The 21,259-nt window shown below is 40.1% G+C and overlaps 1 protein-coding gene across 40 annotated transcripts in view; it reads left to right on the top strand.

The window, feature by feature from the left end:
• Nrcam (neuronal cell adhesion molecule) overlaps window positions 1-21,259 on the top strand; it is a 318,132-nt gene that overhangs the window by 42,970 nt on the left and 253,903 nt on the right. For 36 of the 40 annotated variants that reach the window (XM_087206481.1, XM_087206457.1, XM_087206460.1 and 33 more), the window contains exon 2: window positions 16,711-16,833. The gene's annotated coding sequence lies outside the window, so the exon portion shown is untranslated. Of the gene's footprint in view, window positions 1-3,846; window positions 3,928-16,710; window positions 16,834-21,259 lie in introns of all 40 variants that reach the window. The other 4 variants (XM_087206458.1, XM_087206462.1, XM_087206482.1 and 1 more) reach the window with 1 other exon arrangement.

Below are 21,259 nucleotides of genomic sequence, written 5' to 3' on the forward strand. Positions count from 1 at the left end.
TAGTGTATGCTTCATGGAAGCACAGAGATCTTTTGTTTATTGAGAAAAATCTCTACTTCAGAAATATAAGTTAGCGTGTTTTTTGGCACTGACCTTGAACTGTGGGGGTGACAAAGGAGTGCAGACTATAACAGCCACAACTCTTAAGGAATTAGATGATCACAACTCTCATAGTCATCTACAAGTCATTTCTTTTCTGTGTCGCAGGTGTGGCTTTGGCAAATTTGATATAAGAGCAGAGGGGTTTCCAAAGGGCAAAGCTTTCATTCCTTTGCAGAATCAGTATGGATCCCATTGGCCCAGTGTTACTGATAGAAACTTTGAGTGCTATGGAGCTACAAGGCTGTAGTCTGGCATGTGACAGTGACCACCATTACCACTTGGTATACACACCATTGGACAGTCACTGCAGCTTAAAGGCTGCCCTAGTGTCAGAAACATGGGCAATGAGTAGCTGTCAACTTGTGGTGTTTGAATAAGTAGGGACACCAGTGTTGCCTCTTTACTTGTGAAGGAAATTAAGAGTCATCTGCCTAGTGCCCAGAGAGCTAGAGGTTAAGTTCTGGACATTTGAGTTAAAAAGCATCTTCAAGTGATTAATACATGAACTTCTAATAAAATTGCGAGACTATTTACCTCAGTTACCAGAAAATTGTTTCTTTTTTCCTTAGCAATTATAATAAATTACTCCTGATTGAGTTTAGTAAATACTTAGAACCACCAGTATTATTCAAATACTGGTTGTAGGATGCAAATCATGTTGGAATAACGAAGAACCATGAGGTATTCAGTCAATTATTCTTTGAGGGAAAATAAGAAACTGCAATAAGTGGCCAGTGACAACAACCACAACATCTTAAAAGTGATGTTCCTGAGCTAGGAATTTCTTGGAAGAATGTGTGTTTATGTCAGTTGAGCAGTGAGATAAATAAACAGTGTGGAACTGAAATGGGAGGGAACCATCATGAAGGGCAACTTCTTTTAATGATTCATGGAAGTAAGTCTGTTTGATAGCAGAGCTAGAAACATCCATAAGAAACCTCTCTTAATTGTGAATGGCAATAGTAATTGATGTGATATGTGAACTCCTCCGTAGTGATTGAAATTTCATTCAGACTTCTTTTCCTTTTTATGGGTTTCATTCTTGTTTGTTTGGAAGAAATCCGATGCCTTCAACTACTTGGACATGGCGATCATGTTGGATGTTAAAATGTGCATTGTAAAATGTTGAAAAGCACATTATAAAAACCCAGCATCTTCCTTGGGATATTAATCAGTCTAGTTAAGGAAGACTTCTGTAATACTGTTTCTTTCTTTAAAAAAATCTCGGCGTGGTTGCCTTCTGGGCAGAACATGTGGCTTGCTGCCATAGAAACATCTCTCTGATCTCAGAAATGATGAAAAAGCATAGTTTTGATAGAAGGTTTCTCTGCCACGTGCCTATGATTTACTCTTTTCTTCTTTTTCCCTGTGAGGCAATTCTGTCTAGCACTGTCAACCATGTCATCTTCACTGGGATGTCTTGAGACATCTGTAAAATACTGATTAAAATAGACACTATGTTACTATAAAAGAAATGTGTTGGCTTTCTGCTGTCTATATTCCTGGAATTGCATTTTCAGTTTTATTTAGAGCAGTTGTGCAGTCAAATCTCCTGTTCTATTCTTGCAGGATGGAGATGAATATCTTAGTCATGCTGGTATAGAGGGCTGGGCTGCTAGCTCCATTGTGTCACGGAAAAGTTATTCTTTTGGGGTGGAGAAATCAAATCAAATGTTTCTGGAATCTGTGTGGCACTATCAGAGGAAAAAGAAACCTAATGGCAGAAATATAGCCAGAGAGGATCACTATAAAAAACAATTGCAGGGTGGCAGAACACCACGTACAAGAAACCACATGGAAGCCACATTCCCTTTTTATGAGCACAAATCAGGATGTGGGGCAACCACTTAACTAAGAAGCAGTTATTACCTCTTTTTATCATGCTTCTTTCCTGGCTTGCCCATTTTTCATTGCATCAGGTGTGTGCTGCCTTTGGATGTTTTAAAGAGTCATTAAATAAGAGTCCTGCCCTCCCTCCCAAGTTTGCACCAACACACAAAAATGAGATCAGTGGAGAAGGAGAAATGCCAGCTTTATGACAGTGAAACCCAACCAGGGGAGTGATGTGCGACCACAGAGGGCCACCTGGTTTCCTCCCCCTCCTCCTTTCGGTCCACCTCGGCAGCCCTCCATGTTTCCACAGCCTCTGCTGGGCCCTGGACTCGTCCTACTGTTCTTCCCCAAGCCCTTCCACTCAGCAAGACCGTCTTCCTTGTGGCTCTCTTCCCTTCCCCTTGACACACCACTTGCTAGTTGTGCTGGCCTGGCTGGGGGGACTCTTCTGGGGAGCACTCTCTTCCCATTTCCCAGCCTTGTTAAAGTCCTCCACTCCCTGCAGTCTGTTGTGAGGGATCTGATAGCTTTCTTTCCTCTGTGAATGCCTTCATATTTTTGTGTACTCTTTTCCAAAAGCACTATAAAATGGTCCTCATTTTCCAAACCTCAGCCACAAGGCTCATCCCCTTGTTGCCTTGATTCTCACTTTTCTACCCTCCCTCTTGTCTTGTTCACTTACTGTTACATGTGCTGATGTCTTCTAACCTCCCTGCTTAGGTTGTAAGGTTGACTTAGACGAGATTGGTTTCTTCTCGACCCCTTCTGTACCCTTTCTCAGGGCTAGTGTAGTGCGCGTTCATGTGGCTAGTAAAGGTGTTTCAGTTGGCACACCCTAGAAAACAGAGCCTCAGGCAGAACTCATGGAGAAGGTTTTATGAGGTGGTGCGATGCCAGGACAGCCAGGAAGAGGGAAGCGGGAAAGTAAAACAAGGACAAGACGGTGCCCTACCACGCTGTCCATAACTTCTCTAGAAAACAGCTAGTCCTCGGTGACACGTGTTATCTTGTATGTATCCAAGTCTTTGAAAGCACTTTTCCTCGGAACCATTTTCACTGGAAGAAAAGGCAAGGAGTTCACCTTGCAGCTCCTTCCTGTCTCGCTTCAGTCAAGGTTATCCCATTGGCTATTGTTTTCTTTTTTGCAGTATTGGGGATTATGCACAGAGATGCTCTACCATGGGGTTACATCCCAGCCTTTTTATTTTTGATTGATTTTGAGACAGGTTCTCACCAAGTTGCCCTGGCTGGTCCCACCTCCTGAGTGGTTGAGCATGAGCTACTTGTGCCAAGCTTCTCTTGGGTTTTAAATTGCCATTTCCGGGTTATGTCACGGAGCTGCCCTGGCCAGCATCTGGGAAACCCAGCTCCTATACTCCACAGCGTAGTGCTTCAGGGGAATCTAGAGGTAGTTGGACGGGTCAGAGCTTCCACCATGACAGTTATGTTGGACCAAGGTCCCAGAGCTGCGGTGGTTCCCACCGCAGTGGATGTGTCAGAGGTCACCCGGAGCCATCACCTACAGGGAAGTTGAGGGAACTGGTGGTGCTGAGAGATAAGGCATCGGTGGCATCGGTGGCGGCAGCAGCAGCAGCAGCTCTCTCTACGTTAACAAGCAGCCGGGGGAGCAGTATAGGGAGACATAGAAGAATCTGAGAAAGCACGTAAATTGGGTCTGGTCTTGTGGTTTATATCTGAATGTCCCCCGAAAGCCTCATGCACTCATAGGTGGGGCTGTGGGGAGGGGACTGGATCACGGGGGCTTGGCGCTCAGCAGTGGATCAGTCCCTGAGCGGTTCATGGCTGAATGTGATGTGGGGAGGTGCAGCCTGGTGGGAGGAGGTGTCGCTGGGGGCGTGGCCTGGGAGGGTCTGCCTCCCTCCTCCTCCCCTGACCCCTCTCTACTTCCAGCCTGCCCACCATGAAATATTTCTCTCGGCCATGCCACCTGCCTTGGAGCCAGCTGACTATGGACTGAGACCTCTACAAACGGTGAGGCAAATAAGCCTTTTCTTTCTAGGCCTGTGGGTATTGTATTGTGTCTCAGTAATGAGAAAATAACTAAGACAGCTGGATAACAATATAATAGATGTTTAATAAATTTTTGTTCTGTTTCTTCCTACATTTCTTTGTGTTTTTATATTTGGTACCAGGACTTTAAGCCTGCAAAGCAGGCACTGTGCCACTGAGCTAAATCCCCGGCCCTCTTCCTACATTTCTGTATTGCTAGTATTATTGAGAGATCCAAAGGATAATGTAAAAACCAGTTCAGGCTAAATATGTATGTGTTAAGGGATCAGAGTAAAGGAAGAATAAAAGTGTGTAAGATAGAATTAATCATGGAGGAACTCCTGGAGAAGGTGAGTTTTGAGCTGTCTTTTGAAGGCTGTTTGTCAGGAACAAACAGTTGTCTACAGAGTTGCCATAGAACCTTAGAATCTAAACAACATGCAGATTTTATACATCTGCTATGATTACCCTCAGCATTTTTTAAAATGTAAGAACAATAAAAAAAATTGCTATTTATATTTAGCAAAATCCAAAGGTATCTTTTTGCCTTTGAGACTGAGAAAATTACAATTGATGGCATGTAATCTTACCAATGAGATGGAGAAATAGTTTTCTACATTCATAGGCTTCTGTAAATCATCATAGTCCTTTTGGAGGTCAATTGGATGTTTTAAATTAAAATTTAAAATGCTGATAAGTTATTGACCCAGAAATTTTATTTGGAAGCATCTAAATTTACATAAATATATTTACAATAATGTTCATTGCACTTTTGTTTCTAATCATAAAAACAGGTTCAATTTAAATATCTATCCACAATAGAATGTTTAACAGTGGAATAGCTAAAAAACTAAGGTGCATCCATGCTATGTACTGTTAAAAAAAGGCTCATATATACTGATATAAAATAATCTTAAGGCATGTTGTCACATTGAAAATGCAAGTTGTAAAATGACTTATAGTATTAGTATAGCAAAAAAAAAAAAATCAACCTTAGGATAGGGACATGGAAAGACTTTTTCCTTTTTATTCTGTAAGATTTATTCACTTGTCTAAAATTTTCTCTTTTTCTTTTCTTTTTTTTTTTTGGTACTGGGGATCGAACTTAGGACCTTGCACTTGTGAGGCAGGCGTGGTGCCACTGAGCTAAATCCCTGGCCCTTACTTGTCTAAATTTAAGGAGAAAAAAAAAAAACCCTAAAAATTATCAGCCTTCAAATAAGAGTGAATATTTATCTCCCAGAAAGAGTCAGAGGAAAATTTCAGGTTACTGTTAAAGGAAAAATAAGTGTCAAGGAAGCCATAGGTAGTTCTTTACCAGTGGCATTTCACAGAATGTTTAAGATGAGTAATTTTTTATGAATTGAAAAAAGAGCTAACTGACTTTAAAAGGCCTTTTACAGGCTAAACTAGTGGAAAATTGGGGAAGGTATCAAAAATTACTTCAGTGTAACTCAAACTGTTATTCAAAAGTATTAAAAATTATATTCAATCACTGTGGAAGGGAAGCTTACAAAAATAGAGTAATATTGAAAATGGAACAAAATTTTGATTTTATGTGCAGATTAAGAAGTTTGTGGGCAGTTTGAAAGATTTTGTACAAGCTTTTTGTTGCAAGGATGACACTGCAAACTTGTCTTTGTTTTTGCTTGCTTTAAGTGCTGGTCCCAGGGAGAACTAGTACAGGAATCATCAGTGTCAAGGATCAGAACTGCCCAGTGCAGACCCCCTCTCTTCCCTGTTCCCAGAGAGGGTCTGATGGGTAGCTCCTTGGTCCGCACATGCTGCATCAGGTTCTCATGAGGTGACCTGTTCTCCCCTTGGGAAGCTCTGCTTGTCATGATGTTCTTAGTATCTATTGAAGTAAAATCTACCTCAGGGAAGGTTGGCCTCAAATATGCATTAGGATGAGCTTTAAAAATTGATCAAGGCCCAGACCTCACCCCGGACCAATTAAATCCCTGAGAGTGGGGCCCAAGCCACAACCAGTTTCTGAAAGTGCCTCAGGGAGTTTCATGTACTGTGAGGACTGCCAAGCACTGCACTTCCAGAAATCCGTTGGATTTTAAAGAGCTTTCTCATGTTTCACTTTTATCTCTTCTCCAAGCAGATCAACTCCTGGTCTTCATAGGAAATGGCTTTAAAGGCCTGTTCGATGTGTATCAGTTTATTCTGAAGTCACTATAACACACATTTCTTAATAAGAAATTTGGTCAAATACAATCAGAGTGACTAGAATTATATTAAAAAGAAACAGATCAAAATTTAATCCAGGGCTATTTAGTATGGTTTATATTTTTCTACCTGTACGTTAATGAAGTTCATTAATTTGAAACTTCCAAGTTCGCTACAATGCTTCGGAAACAAGTGGACTTGAGGGTCTTCAGTGTCAGGACCCTACATGCTGAGCAGGTTCCTTTGGGTCTGCCTTGATTTTTAAAATGGTTTTGTAATGACTTAAAAACAAACCCAGGGCAGTAGCAGAAATAAGTCAAGGTAAGACCCATATCTGGCTTGATTTAGAGGGAAACATCAAATCATTCAAATACATACAGCCTTTCAAAAAGAAAGTTACAATACAAAAAACGTAATTTTTGTTTAGAGTTTAGTAGTGAGAAGTAGAAATTAAGATAGTGTTAGAATCTAGGTTTCCTTTAAAAATCTATGCATATTATTTTATCTAGCAAGTCAAGGTAAAAATACCTTGGTGTTCACAGCTCCTATGGGATTTGAGGGTTGTATTTTGCCAGTAGAAATTTTGTTAGAGTTGAATTTCTCACCACTGAAATGAGAATCTCACAGGCCACTTGAAAGGTGTTGTTCAAACTGCCAGAAAAAATGGGTGTGAGTGTGGAGTGAGTGCCTGACTCTCAAAAATTCTCAGTTCCTGGACCCCTGAGTTAGGGATTAGGATGAAAATGTGTGGCCTGTCCTCAGGCCTGGGGCCTATAGACTGGGTTAAACTGAGAGAGGGCATCAGGACTGAGAATGGAATTGAACAGTGGCTCGGGCACAGATTGAGAGAAACCCTGCCAAGGCCAACAGGGGTGTCAGAGCAGATGGGCAGGTTGGGGAAGAAGTGGCAAGAGGACCCCCATTTTCAGTATGAGTGAGGCTGTCACAGGCTGTTAATCCAGTGGAGGGGAGAGGTAAGCAGTGCATTGAGCTGGTTATTTCGAGTAAGTTGCCAGTTGGCTTTTTAAAATTTTTTTCTTCTTCTGTCAGGGATATAAAACATTTCAGTTCAATGTTGCTTCCTTTTAACTGAAGTAATGGTGGTCAGCGGTTAGGAAACCAGGCCTTTTTTGCAGTTTACATTTCTCTTAATCTTCTGCACACCCCAACCTGCCTGGCCTCCAACCTCAGACCACACGGACCTCATTCCCCATGGGGCGGCCGGCATGCGCTCCTCAGCAGTACTTCTCCCCGGCAGGTGATCCGGGTCTTACTTCACTGCAAGCAGCTCTCTGAGAACATCACAGCCTTGTTCCTCCACCCTAGAGCGCTCCATCCCAGTTTCATTCTGCAGTGCTTTAGAGAGGTGTGGGGGTGGGGCTGAGAGGACTTGAGAAGGTCTGTCCCTGCTCCCCTACAGTCATTTCAATGAGCCCAAAGGGAGGTTTCTTCCTGAATGAGGGTCAGCTCCGTTTCTTTTTTTTCTAATTCCTTTCAGAGCATGGTGAGGAATGAAACCCTATGTTCCATGGCCCCCTTCCAGCTGGGTGCAGTTCCAAACAGCACTCAAAGCCAACACTAATTATATTCAGGGCTCTTATTAATAACAGAGTAAAGACATATGTAGTTAATATTGAATATTAATTTTTCTCTAATAAGAAGGCTTGGCCATTTTATTATGAACCTGAAGCTGCCTTGGTATCTGTCTATGAAAATGTTGGCAGAGAGCCTCACCTGTCAGGAGCTAGTGATGGTGCCCTCTGGCAGGAAGCTTCCAATTTTCTGGGACAGTTTTTCCCACATTCTAGCTAAAAAGCCTGTACTCAGCTCAGTGGCTTGGCAAATGGAGCAAAACCTTCTGGATTTAAATGGCACTGCTAGAGAATCGGTGATCGTCCAATGGGGCCATAACAGATTCGTTTTGACATTTTCTACATTGTTTTTCCTAGATCAATCAATATTTAAGCTATTGTGAATTTATTCTAGTTTAAATCCACTTAAAAGAATGTTGGGCTCTTAAGAAGTGTCAGTTCCATACATATGCATGATCCACGTGCTACCTAACAGTACCTAGTGCACAACAGACTCCTATTAGTTGGACTGATGAATTATTAGAAATCATTAAAAAAAAATCTCCAAATGTCTTTGCTGGGTGGCTTGTTTTTTTAAAAGTATTATTGTTTTTACTTGAAAATGATAAAATCAATCCTTTAAAAATATCAGTTCCTTCAGTTTATCAATTTAAGTTTGGAAAAAATCATTCTGTGTTAGATCAGTGTTAGCTTTGCATTGGAGCCTCCCTGGAAGCCCCACCCAAGACCAGTTAAATCAGAATTTCTGTTATAGGTTTTGAGCATCTGAGATTTTAAATTTTCAACAGTGTCATCAAGGTATAATTAACATAAGACAGACTGCACATATTTAAATTGGAGCATTTGATAAGTTTTAACCTATGTAGCCACCTGTGAAACCATCACCATGGTCAAGACAGGGAGTATCATTTGTGACTTTCTAACTTGCTCAGGTGATTACCACACCCAGCAAGGCCAAGAACTCCTGCGGCAGAGCCTCCAAATCATGAGCTAGTCAGGTTTGTAACTTGGTGCTGTTCTTCCCATCCAGTGGGGCAGACGACTCATCAAGCTCCATATGTAAAGCAAATAAATGGTGAGGGCAGGGCTGTCCCAGGGAAAGGTGAGAATTAAGTGGGAAGGAACTTGTGCTGGTTGTTCTGAGGTGGCACCTGGCCTGAAATCTTCTCAGTTCACTGGGGCCAGGGATTTAGCTCAGTGGTTTCGCCACCTGCTGCGCAAGCGCAAAGACCCGAGTTCGATCCCTGGTACCAAAAAAAAAAAAAAAAGAGAAATCCTCTCAGTTCAATTGGACACTCATTCAGATGATGGAAATGGAACTATGTAGCTGGACAATATCCTGTGTATCAAATTGTACAGTAATTTTACCAGCTGTTTTTCAACTAGTGCAAGTAAAATCGCCCATCTTTATAAAATGATATAAAAATTCAGCCACATGGAATAACATTGACATTCAATATTAAGCCATCATTTAAATGGACTTTTAAAAAAATATGGTAGAGTATTATACAAACCCTGAAATGATTTTATGAAATATTTAATGAGTTAGGGAAATTGTTCATTGTGAAAAGAGCAGTTTTCTAAATCAGTGTATGATGAAGGATACCATTTCTATTTTGAAAAAAAGGCATACACAGAACATTCAAAACAATAAAGTAAAAAAGATACTAAACAAAAGGATCCACAGACACATAATCACATAGGCAAAGTAAAATACTTGGAAAACATACACCAAAATATTAACAATTGTTACTTCCAGTGATGGAAGAAAACATTTATATTTCTTTTAAAATTTCTTCCTGTACTTTTCATATTTTAGAAAATTAAAACACTTTCTAAAATCAGAAATAATAAGTGTTATTAAAAATCAGCTGTAAAACTTCCTCCAAGGAAAAATAAAACCCTGTCTAAAACAAGTCCAGTCAAACTGCTGGAAGAATATAAAAATCATTAACATTCTAGCTTCAAACTAGTGTGCATTACCCAGTAGTCATTCACTAAATGTTTCTGGAGAGATTTGCATAAATGACTGGAGCTAAGCAAAATAAACAAACCCCTGCTCAAGTTGGAACTAATTCAGTTGCTTTTTTTCAGAGTCATCAAAGCAAATTGGTTTTGTTTATTCTATTAAACTCAAGTTTGAGGTTGCAAGGCATTTGTATTACAGTTGAAGTGTGTTGGCATTTCATTTCATTTTGACTGACTCCAACTGTTTTTTTTAGTAAGAAGACAGGGCAATATGCAAATAAGCAGGTTTTTCCATATGGGCTGTTGTATTAGTTCTTGCTTGTTTCAGAAGAGTTCCAATCTGAATAATATTCTCTCTAACGTAGAAGACAGCAGGAGGGGGATCCGTGGATCCTTATCACGTTGCAGGAGTTTACGTCTTTGTGATGAGCACGACAGCACAGTAGGAACTTGTGCATCCTCGCGTGTGTCCCTTCCTCCTAGCCCTCTGCTGTGAGCTTTAGCTTGGTTCACCATTTTTTGCCAACTTGGAGCTTCATTCTGTTTCTCTTTATTGAATCCGTCTTCTCATCCTACAAAAGCGCTCTACTCTCCTCTGGCCTAAAATCACTTTTCATCTCAGACGCACCCTAGAGTTACCATTCTATGTCTCCCCTTTTTTTCCATTGCCAGCATCTCCATGAGATTGTCAGTATTGTGGCTAGAGGAACTTTCTTCCCCCTCTCTACCACTCTAGCACTGTGTCTTTCACTTTCTGCATGTCAGTCACTCCCTTCCCTTTCTCTGGTGCTAGGCAGACCTATTCCCTTTCTTTACACTATTCTCCATCCACATCTGAATTTCTAGGAATACAGCAATCTCTATGGGGAGACCTGAAGGCATCTCTTATTTTAACAATTGCAGAGGCTGCAGGCTTTTTCATGGAACACATTTCCATTAAATGTCCTGTGGAATTTTTTTGCATATACTTCACATCTAAAGTAAACACAGCCTTTCAAATCTTAACCACAGTTTTCTCTCATCTAGTGGCTTTTCCTCCTTACAAAGTTTTTGTGTGTGTTTGCTCGTTGAATTACTTCAGCAAAAATATACAAGGTCATGCCATAGCACACAATCAAACAGATCCATCCCCAAATGCCATCTGACTTTGGGATGTTACTAGATTTGTCTATGCCTCAGTACATCCATGTATAAATAAAATCGTAATAACTACCTTATAGGATTATTGTGAAGACGAAAAGAGGTATTGTTTGGGAAGCCCATAGCCCTGTATCTGGGCCACAGTGGTCCCTCAAGATTCTGGAGTGCTTCCTTTCTTCCTGGCTCCTTCTTTTACACCTTCAGGAAGCTGCACCAAAGTGTGAAGGCCCAAGTAGCCAGTAAGTTTGTGAGACTCCAACTTATGTCCCAGCAAGCTGCCAAATCATGGGTCTTTATGAGCTTCACATCACAGACCACAAATGTAAGGCCACAAATACCGAGGATCTGTCTCTCTTCTTTCAGATCAACCAGTGTGATCTGTCCAGAGATTTTAAATAACAGAAAACATACATAGCAAGTATTAAAGGAGCAGACATTATTCATATGCTGCAAACTCTGTGCTCCCAAGTCACCCACATCTCCATAACCACAGCAGAGGGAAAAGGGAAAAACAGCGTTTCCTTCTTTTCTTGGAATTGCCATCTTTTCTCATCTCTGATGCCAGTGTCTTCTCACAGGATTTACAAGAGAAGAAAAGTCTCACTGTTCTAGAATTGCCAGGGAACGTTCCAAACCTTGCTTAGCCTTCTTCCTAGCAACAGACCCAACAACTTCCTCTACATTTCTTCTGGGTGGCATGACTTTCATAGGGTTTATCACTTTCTGCCACCTACTAGCCATACAACCGTAGACCATTAGTCCAGCTTCTTTAGTTCAGTTTTCTTATCTATTAGATGAGTATAGTAAAACACTCCATATCATAAAGTTGTTGCCAGCTGGATTCAGCATATCATAAAGTAAATGCCGGCTGGATTCAGCAGTACCCAGGATGTATAAGCACACAATATGTTGCAATGTAAGCATTTACCTATGAGCCTATGGGTTAGGTGGAATAATGTGGAAATCATGTAAGAGTCCTGGCTTTACCACTTACTAGATAATGATTAATCATTGAGAAGTTATTGAAACTTATTTTTTAGATCTGTAAAATGCTAGAAAAACACTTAGTTTTCAGTATTGAGATTACCTCTGAGAAAGGTAAATTCCAAAGTGCTGTTGAACACAAAATGGTATTATTACTTGATCTCTGTTTTTGAGCAGAAGCTGCTGAGTCTTAGTTGTCTTTGCATTTCTTATGGCTTGTAACACTTTACTGCAACAGCAATTGTTGAATGAACAGTTTAATAATTCAGCATAGCTGAGAAAAAAAGCAAGTCGAGAAAGCCTCTGCATGATCGACAGAGATGGTGTAAAATCCTACATGTAACACATGTGTTTTTTAATCAGGTTCCCCTGAAGCTCTCTAGTTCTGTTTACATGGAGTCCGGGCTGGAGTTTCCAACTAGAGCAGCAAGGATGGGCTGGGTTGCTCTGGGAAGGCACACTGACAGTCTGAGAAACAGCAGCTTGACAGCCTGACATAGATGGAGAGAGGAGAACTCAGAAAAGCAGACATAAAAACTTTAAAAGCCTTTCAGTATGGGCCTTTTTACTGTAATGAGAGATCCCATGAGGCTTACTGAGAGATGAATTAGACAAAGCAGTTGAGAGCTTCTTTGGAAAACAATTTCACTTTGGCAGGGGTAGACCAGATGACCTAAAATGATAGATTCTGCTAATTTTCATGATTGCCTCAGGGAAGACTGAGGCAAACTTGTCTCTGTTTTTGCAATATGTTTCTCAAACATAACTTCTTGGTCTAGTGCACAGGTAATTACTCAAACTACAAAGTTCATGTTACTAATTATCTCAACTATGGCTTTATTTTCTCTACTGCTACTGAAACCTAATTCTTTTGGGTTTTCCAGTTTCCAACCAGTAAGTGCCAAAACCTTTTTCCAGAGAATGAAATGCTTGGTCGTGTCACTTTATGTAGCATTTTGTATCATTAGAATGATTTACAATCAGTTTGGAGTATTGCTAATTATTGTTAATGTTTAGTAATGACCAAGACTCAAAAGTAAATTTATTTTTATTTACTAACAATTTGTTTTCACCACCTTCATTGTATTGTAGTGTGAATGTCATTCTAGATGGTATGCTTGTGTAATTTGTAGATGAGGTGAAAGTGAAAGGCGTAACAAGTATTTTGTAAGGCCAGAGGTGGGATGTCAAAAAGTTTTGGCAGATTGCAGTAGTGGACCCAGAATCTAAGAAAATGAACTATTAATGAAGTAGAAATAAAGTCTTCTCTTGGTTCTAATAAAAAGACTACAAAGAGAGAAATTAGATACTACTCATCAAAGACATTCACTTAGGACAGCCTGAGGAGGAATGACTTCCCACCTCACTGCTCCTCTGTTCTGTTCGAACTTGAAAAGTAGGAGGTTGTCACAGTGTGAGAGGTAACCTCAGGGACCCACTATTTTCTTTTTAAAAATTTCTATTAGCACGTTTGCAATGAATATATTCATTGTAGGGAGTTGGTACATATACATATCGCATCTTAGCCCTTTTTACTTCCTCTTATTCTCCCTTCCCTCCCCGCCTCCAGCCCTAGATCCCCTTCCCATCTTCACAAAGTCTACTTCCCTGTTTTCTATCATCTGTCTTTTTTTTTTTTTTTGGTATGGGGGTCGAACTCAGGACCTTGCGCTTGCAAAGCAGGCGGTGGAACCGCTGAGCTAAATCCTCGGTCCTATCAGCTGTCTTTTATTTTGCTCTTTAAATTATTTATATTTTGGGCTTCTCACATAAGAGAAACCATGTGCTATAAATGTCACACCTTTTGTGTCTAACTCGTTTCACTTAGCATTATGGTCTCAAGGTGTATCCACTTTACATGCTAGGAAGTGCTCTACCACTAATTAACACCCTCAGATCTTTGTTTCCTTTCTTTTCAATTTTATTTTTAGGTATAGTCTTGTGAAGTTGCTCTGGCTGTCCTTGAGCTTGCAGTCCTCTTGTCTGGGGCAAAAACTTGCATAAAGCTACCCCGTGGGTCATCCAGCTGCCTCTGAGGTGCTCTCCTCTGATCCAATTATTGGCCACCTCTGCTAAAACAGCAGCTTATCTCTGTTTTTGAGTAGTGGGCTCTGGGAAATTTACATTAGAATTTGAATGTAGGTGTGGCTCTGAGGGCCATTCATTGAAACTAATAAATGACAGGTTCTGGAAGAGATTCGATTCCATATGAAATTCCCTAAGCGCAGAAAGGGCCATAGGAAGGTAGATGATTGGATTTGGTGATCTTCCAGGCTCCTTCCACCTCCCTAGAGTATGCTTTTATTTGTATTACCATGCTTTTGTTTTCCTACAGGTGTATGAAAACCATCTTTTTATATTTTTATTAAAATGAGCCATGAAGATAATTCTGACATGGTATAATTAGGATATGTCTAAGGTGTCAGAAATAAGAGTGACTTTCATTAGCTTTTTAAATAAAATATATTTCATATGTGAAATATTTATAGATTAGATTTTATTATAGTCAATAAAAATGCTATTCAAAGAAAGCAAATAATTTACATAATGCAAATGTAATGGAGCAGCAGACTGTAACAGGAATAATTCTTTAAGATATTTGAAGATGAGTGCAGCAATGTTCGGAAGACTACTTCCAAGTCAATTGTAAATGATATTCTAGGGATTTCAGCTGATTTTTAAACTTAAATATCAAGTGGACCAAGTCAGTGATGACTTGTCTGATAGCTGTCTGTGCTAAATTCTCCAAAATAGTGTAATTAAATTTTAGCATTTTAACCTCTACTAATTGGGAAGAGTGTGTGTAGGGGAAAATGAAAATCATTCCATAAAGTGTTGACCCTCTGTCAAACATCAGAAATTAGTTATTTACCCAGACAAAATCCAAAAGCACAATGAGACTATGTATTTTTCCACTTACACTTTTCAAGGTTAAAATGTGTTGACACAAAAGACAACAAATAGAGGACAGGGTGGAGTGGCTTTGCTTTCAACCTGCTGGGTAGCTGTGTTCCCATGATGCAGTGCATGATCAGGGGAGACTAGCTTTGTTAAAACCTAGGACCATCATTTTGGAGACAAAATTAATCTCTCTTGGTTTCAATTTCTTCATTTATAAAGTGGGGATCATAACAGTACTGGGGTTAGAGAGTGCTTTATGTTTTTTGGTACCAGGCCTTCATATTTAGCTATAATCCAGCATTTATGTATGTATTCATTCATTCATTCATTCATTCATTTTGAGAACAGATCTTGCTGAATTGCCCAGGATGGGCTTGAACTTGGATCCTCTTGCTTTAGCCTCCCAGAGTGCTGGGATTATAGGGATGCACCACCATACCTTCTCAGAGAGTTCTTTGGAGGATTAAAGCGCTTCTTAGAACACTGTCCAACTCATAAAGAGTGATCAGTAATTTAGCTTCCCACAGTGTCATTTCATTACTTTTATAGTTGTTTAAGGGGTGGGGACCCTGAGATTGTGCTCTTCTCTGCCCAGAGAGCCAAGAGGACCATCAGCCAAGACCATCGCCACTAACAGTGATGTGGCTCTGTGTTCTGATTCTGTCCATCCTGGCTGAAACGGATTAGACCGACCCCAGTTCCTGACCTGGTTTTATTCTCCCCGGACTGGACTCTTTCCTGCTTTTGCTACTTTGCTTGAACCTTGCCTACCTGACTGTACCTCTTCACCCTCAATTCCCTCCTCCTAAAACCTTGGAAACTATTTTATAAGGTTTTAAAATTTTGAACACTACTAATTTAACTTGTATCAATTTTATTATTATTAAATTTTGAGACAAGGTCTCACTGAGGCTGGCTCAAACTTGGAATCTTCCTGCCTCAGCCTCCCAAGTGCTGGGATTAAATTGTATTTATCTTACAACAAATGAGTTATCAAGTGCTAGAAGTATAAAGAAGACAGAAGGTTGGAGGAGTCATCAAAGAACATCTTCCCTGACTTTTGAAAAATTGCTGATGCTTGAGTGCCATCTTACCTGAGATTCTGTTATACTTGGCCATGGACTTATTTGGCTTGGATGAGATCCAGCCATCAATACTTTAAAAAACTCAGCCCATGCTGCTAGTGTGCAAGCAGAGTTGAGGGGCACTTCTCCAGCTCAAGGTCATACTGTTAGTGGTGGAGGCAGTTGTAGAACACCTGGCTTCTGGACTTACTGCAGACTGACCTTAAGTTCTGGTTTAACAGAGCTTTTCTGCACGGTTCTTTCTGTGATTGTATCCTTTCTCTTAAAAGTAAGGTATTAAATAAACACTCTTCTGTTTGTTGGCTTCTGTTTAATTAAGGTTTCATTCTGGCAGTTCTACCTTAACCTTATGCTTTTTTCCTACACTGGTTTGTTCAGCAAGGCCTTTATTCCCAGATGCCTTCTTGCCGCCTTCAAAGCCACCTCTAAAATGTAATTGCATTGCTGAGTTCCTCTCTGACATCGTCAACCCTGATCAAATACTAAGTTCTTCATTGTTTGTTCTTTCAGCCTGTATTAGATTCTTCCCAGACACAGGCTGTGTGTTGATGTGATTGTAAAACATGGTGTATTCCCATGAAGTATTAGAGTAGAGTAAGATCAAGTGCCTTTTTTTTCTTTTTGATCTGTGTACACGGTTGTTTCCTGTTATTTAGGGATAATATAATCCTCTCTCCCATGCTGAAATGCAATTGGAATTATGTTACCTGTTTTCGTTAACTGTTGCCTGCAAATTGCTTAAAGTTTCTTAGGCCTATTGATGTCCTTAAGTACAATAACATTTGGTTAAAATTAATCACGGAATTTCATTTAAGTTCCTCTTGTCAATTTTAGTAAGATAGGAAAAGGGAACATCAGGTTAATTGAATTAAGTATACCACAACAATTTTCCCTGTAATAAATTTTTTTTTCCTTTTCAGGAATCTTTGTATAGTTTACCCTTGTCTACTGAAGACTTTGACCAAAGCTGCTGTGAGTCCAAGGACTGCCTCAGAAACCAGGGAAGCATTTGGGAGACCCTCAGCCCAGTGGACCCTCTGAAGGTGACATTGAATTTGTTCTCTCCTTGTCTTTAGAAAAAGTCTAATTTAGCTTCCAAAATCCATTCTCCAAAGAGTGAATAGAGAGGGCTGGGGATTTAGCTTAATGATTCCATTGCCTGCCTCGCAAGTGGAAGGACTCGAGTTCGATCCCCGGTACAAAAAAAAAAAAATGAATAGAGAACAGGTTACTGAAAATTCTGTATAAACAGTTGAGAGTTTTTCTTTTTGGGGAAAATTTTTTTAGCAGCTATGAAGGAAATCAACTGAATATTTTGACCAAACAGGAATTTATTTGAAATGGAGCTTTGATCTATGAAGACTTATTCAAACACACACACACACACACACACACACACACACACACACACACATACATACACACACCCTTAAAAGATCAATGAATTTTGAAGAAAATTCTATATATTTAGGGTCTCTGTCAACCTCAGTATCTACCTTAACCTGCCTTCTAGGATTGCTTTATGAGTCAAATAATATAACTCAAAACACTGTATAAACCATGAAGTATTATTTGCATAAGTAAAAAAACACAAAGCCAATTACTATGATATTATTCCCAAATATACTTTCTACCCCCTAGTTTATTTTTCCCCATTCAGTCATTTTCAGTTCGGTTCAATAAGTTTTGCTAGGCTCTCCAGAAGCAAAGGTAGTAAGTCCTTGCCTTCAAGGAATATTTGCAAATGCAAGAGACAGACCTATAAGCAGATATAACCAACTGCAGTATGATAGAAGTTTACTGAGGGTACGTGAAAGGGTGGCAGTGGTGTCTAAGGCAGCCTGGGCCTGGAGGACTGTGTGTCTTACAGCAGGCTTCCTGGAGGAAGTGGACCCTCAAATGGCTGTTGAAAGATGATTAGAAATCAGCCAGGTGAGGAGCAGGATGAGGTGGAGGGGGCCACCGCAGGCAGGAGCAGTGGGACAGGATATGAAACCCACACGTGAAAGTAGTAAGTCGTTCCAGGTTGTTGAACCCTATACTCGTGTGTGTGTGTGTGTGTGTGTGTGTGTGTGTGTGTGTGTGTATGGTGGGGAGGAAATTCTGAGGGATGTTAATCTGGAAGTCACTGGCGTTTTAGTTGTGTTACACTGGAGTGAGCAGCAAATGAAGGCAACAAGATTGAAAGAAGGGAAGAATTGTTCCGTAATGATCTGGGGAACAGATAGAATGGCTAGGATTTGGGTAGAAACAGTGTGGAAAAGAGTGAGGGCAATTTGAAGGAGCTAGAATATGCTGGATTAGGGGGTTGATGGAAAGTGGGAAGATGTTAGGACTTGGGATACTTTGGCTTCTGATTGGGATGACTGATGATGTCATTAGATTTAGGAGAGAAGCAGATTTATTTGTGGGGAGGGAAGGACTTTAAGGTATATATGGGACACTAGGTACTAGAAATGTCCACCAGGCAGCTGGAAGTATAAGGTGGAGGCAAGGGGAGGAACCAGGGCTAGAAATACTGACTTGGGAGTTACAGACTGTGTAGATCATCTTGCCACTGCTAAATACTTGAGAAAGTTGACTTAGAAGGAGAAAAGACTTGTTTTGGCTCAAGATTTCAGTCCCTGGATGCTTGGCTCTGTTACTTTTGGGCCTATGGAGGGAGAGAAGCGACATAGTGGAGAACAAAGCCACTTACCTCCTGGCGGGTGGGAAGCAAAGAGAGAGGAAGGGCTGTGCTCCACTAGGCCCTTGTCCTAGGGCTCCACCACCTCCATTCCTGCAGCCTGGCCCCCAAACTTTAGCATGTGAGACTTTGGGGTACATTTGAGATCCGAGCCATAACACAGGCAATAACTAGAAATCTTTTTTAAAATATAAATTTGATTTTGTACTCAACACCTTCAATATTATTTGTTTGTATACTTAAAGACACACCCTGCCCCATTTATCAATTTCCACTATAACCCTATTTGTTGTTTCATTTATGTCTTAGTTATTGGTCTTATATTCTTGGCACAGTAAATTAGGATGTATCCTAGGGACAAATGTGGTGGCTTTTTCAAGTTTGATAAAATATAATTTATTTTATTTTATTTTATTATTTTATTTTTTTGGTACTGAGGATCGAACTCAGGACCTTGGGCTTGCGAGGCAGGCATGGTTATAAAATATAATTTAAAATAGTATTTAATAAACAGTTTAAACTGTAAAATTTTGGAGAGTCAAAAACCAGTGCTGTTTTCCATTTTATTTACCACAGTTATAGAAATTAGTTAAGAAAGGTGCTTTGCTTTCCACAATGCAGTTCTTTCTCTGCATTAATCGTGTTTCTTGTCCATTGCTCACTTTCCTCGCCCTACAGAGCGGTTAAGCATTGCTTATGGCAGACTGAGCAGGGTCTTGCATTCTTCAGCAGGGCCATGCCGGCCCTTCCCCCTGCTGGGTGTTCCCCACCTCCACCCAGAGCATGGTGAGGGGGTCCATGTAACAGAGGCTGCACTGTTGAGAGCCAGTCCATCCAAGTTGGGCTTTGGAAATTCAGTACTCAGAGCCTTCTTTGAGGGAATGCCATGGGTAAAAATTTTAAATTCAAATAATACTCACAGTAGTGCTATTTTGAGTGAATTTTATTTGATTACTGTGGTCTTAATTAATTTAATGACTTTTTTCTTTAAGACTTCTTGAAAAATTACAAAATCTTCCCATTTTACTTTTTATAGTCTACTTCATTACTATCTTTCCATGAACATTAAAGATTAAACTATCACTTTCATTTTTCATAGAAAAGAAAATTAATTTGAAGCAAAATTAACTTACTAACAGCTGGAACCAGATCCCTGATCTGTTGAAACTCTGGCCTTTCCACCGTATCATTGTTTTTTTCCTCATTTTAAATCTTTATTGAACTGTGGAGTTATCTATGTGTCTTAAAATAGAGAATTAAGTAAACCAGTTTACCCTGAAGGCATTTGCTTTAGTTAATTACTCTAAATTCAGCAAACAGATTTAATTTTTATACTTGAGCATTTGATTAATGCTTTTTAAAAAAATAGTTTTTAACATGGATTTTGGGTTTGGTATCATTTATTTCTGTATAATGATTCCACCATTATACTGAAGGATTGAAAGAGAATCAAACCATCTGTAAAAATTCCAGTTTTTTTAAAAAGTCACCAGTGATTTCAAAACCAGCACTTTTAAGCAGATGATATTTCTGACTTGGTCAATTACATGGCAATCTGCTGTGGATTTTATGTATAGAAAATGAATTTATGGAAGTGCTGAGCTGGTGTAACTTAGAATGACGGCATATGCATTCAAGTTGTAGGTGGTTTCAAAGACAATGAATCCTTCTCTAAGATTCACAGAATGGTCAGTCTTTGCTGTGAAACCAGTGGGCTGTAAGTCATCATGTGCAAAACATGACTCACTCATCCTGAAAGCTACTAGGAACAAAAGGAGTTTCCACTCTTTTATGTGCAAGAGGCCAAGGAATATCCCCCCACCTTTTTGCCTCTCTGTCTCTGTTTCCTTCTGTCTTACTCGTATTCTCGGGGTAATAGAGACATATTAATGTAATGTCTCCAAAACCCAAGACCTTTGATGGTTTTGTTTCTGGAACTGGCAATGGAAACAGCATGTTATAGAAAAGGCAGGAGAGCTGCTTGGAGACACACTGCTTGGCATGTGCCACAGGTTTGGCGACTGGCTTGCTTGGCTACTCTGAGCAGACCAACAGTGTGAACAAGGTGAACAGGTAAGGAAACTTGCACACTGTGAACGTAAGATGGTATGATGGGGATGTGAAAGGGGAATTCAGCTTTCACCACTGTTGCCTGGCCTGGTGGTGGTGTCTACCACAATGGTATCCACAGTGGGTGCAGTGAAGTACAGGATACAACAGTATTAGGTGGCAGCTTTCTACTTCAAGTAGCATTATGCAAACAAGGCAATATGTTAAGTTTTTGTTAGCTTTGGAGTTGCCATTTAGAAGCATTTAATTTGAAATATAATTCAGGACTGCCCTTCTTCTATTCTGTGGTCAGAGCACAGAATTCTGCAAGAAGAGGGCTGGGTGGGAAAACTTCTACTGGAATATAGAAACCATGAGTAAGTTTCCAGGGGCAGTTGGGCAGTATTCCTGCAGACTCAAATCATATTTAGCTGTAAAATGTGTTACCTTATGGTCTTCTATAGTGTGGGATTTTGTTTATTTATTTTTTGGTACTGGGGATCAAACTTGGGTCCTCGCGCTTGCAAGGCAAGCAGCAGAACCACTGAGCTAAATCCCCGGCCCCTAGTGTGGGATTTTAAAAAGAAAGCGGTGAGGAAATGCTGAGCCACCAACTTTTGGTACAAATTCAGGTCCACCGTAGAGGTCATAGACTTTGCATCAGCAATTTGTGGGCCACTTTGGTGGAGGACAATGACAGCGGATGTTTAATCAGATAATGCTCTGCTGAAGTT

The sequence above is a fragment of the Heterocephalus glaber genome, unplaced genomic scaffold (assembly GCF_053883595.1).
Source record: "Heterocephalus glaber isolate CG9 unplaced genomic scaffold, H.glaber_assembly_v1.0 deba00000676, whole genome shotgun sequence".
NCBI lineage: Eukaryota > Metazoa > Chordata > Mammalia > Rodentia > Bathyergidae > Heterocephalus > Heterocephalus glaber.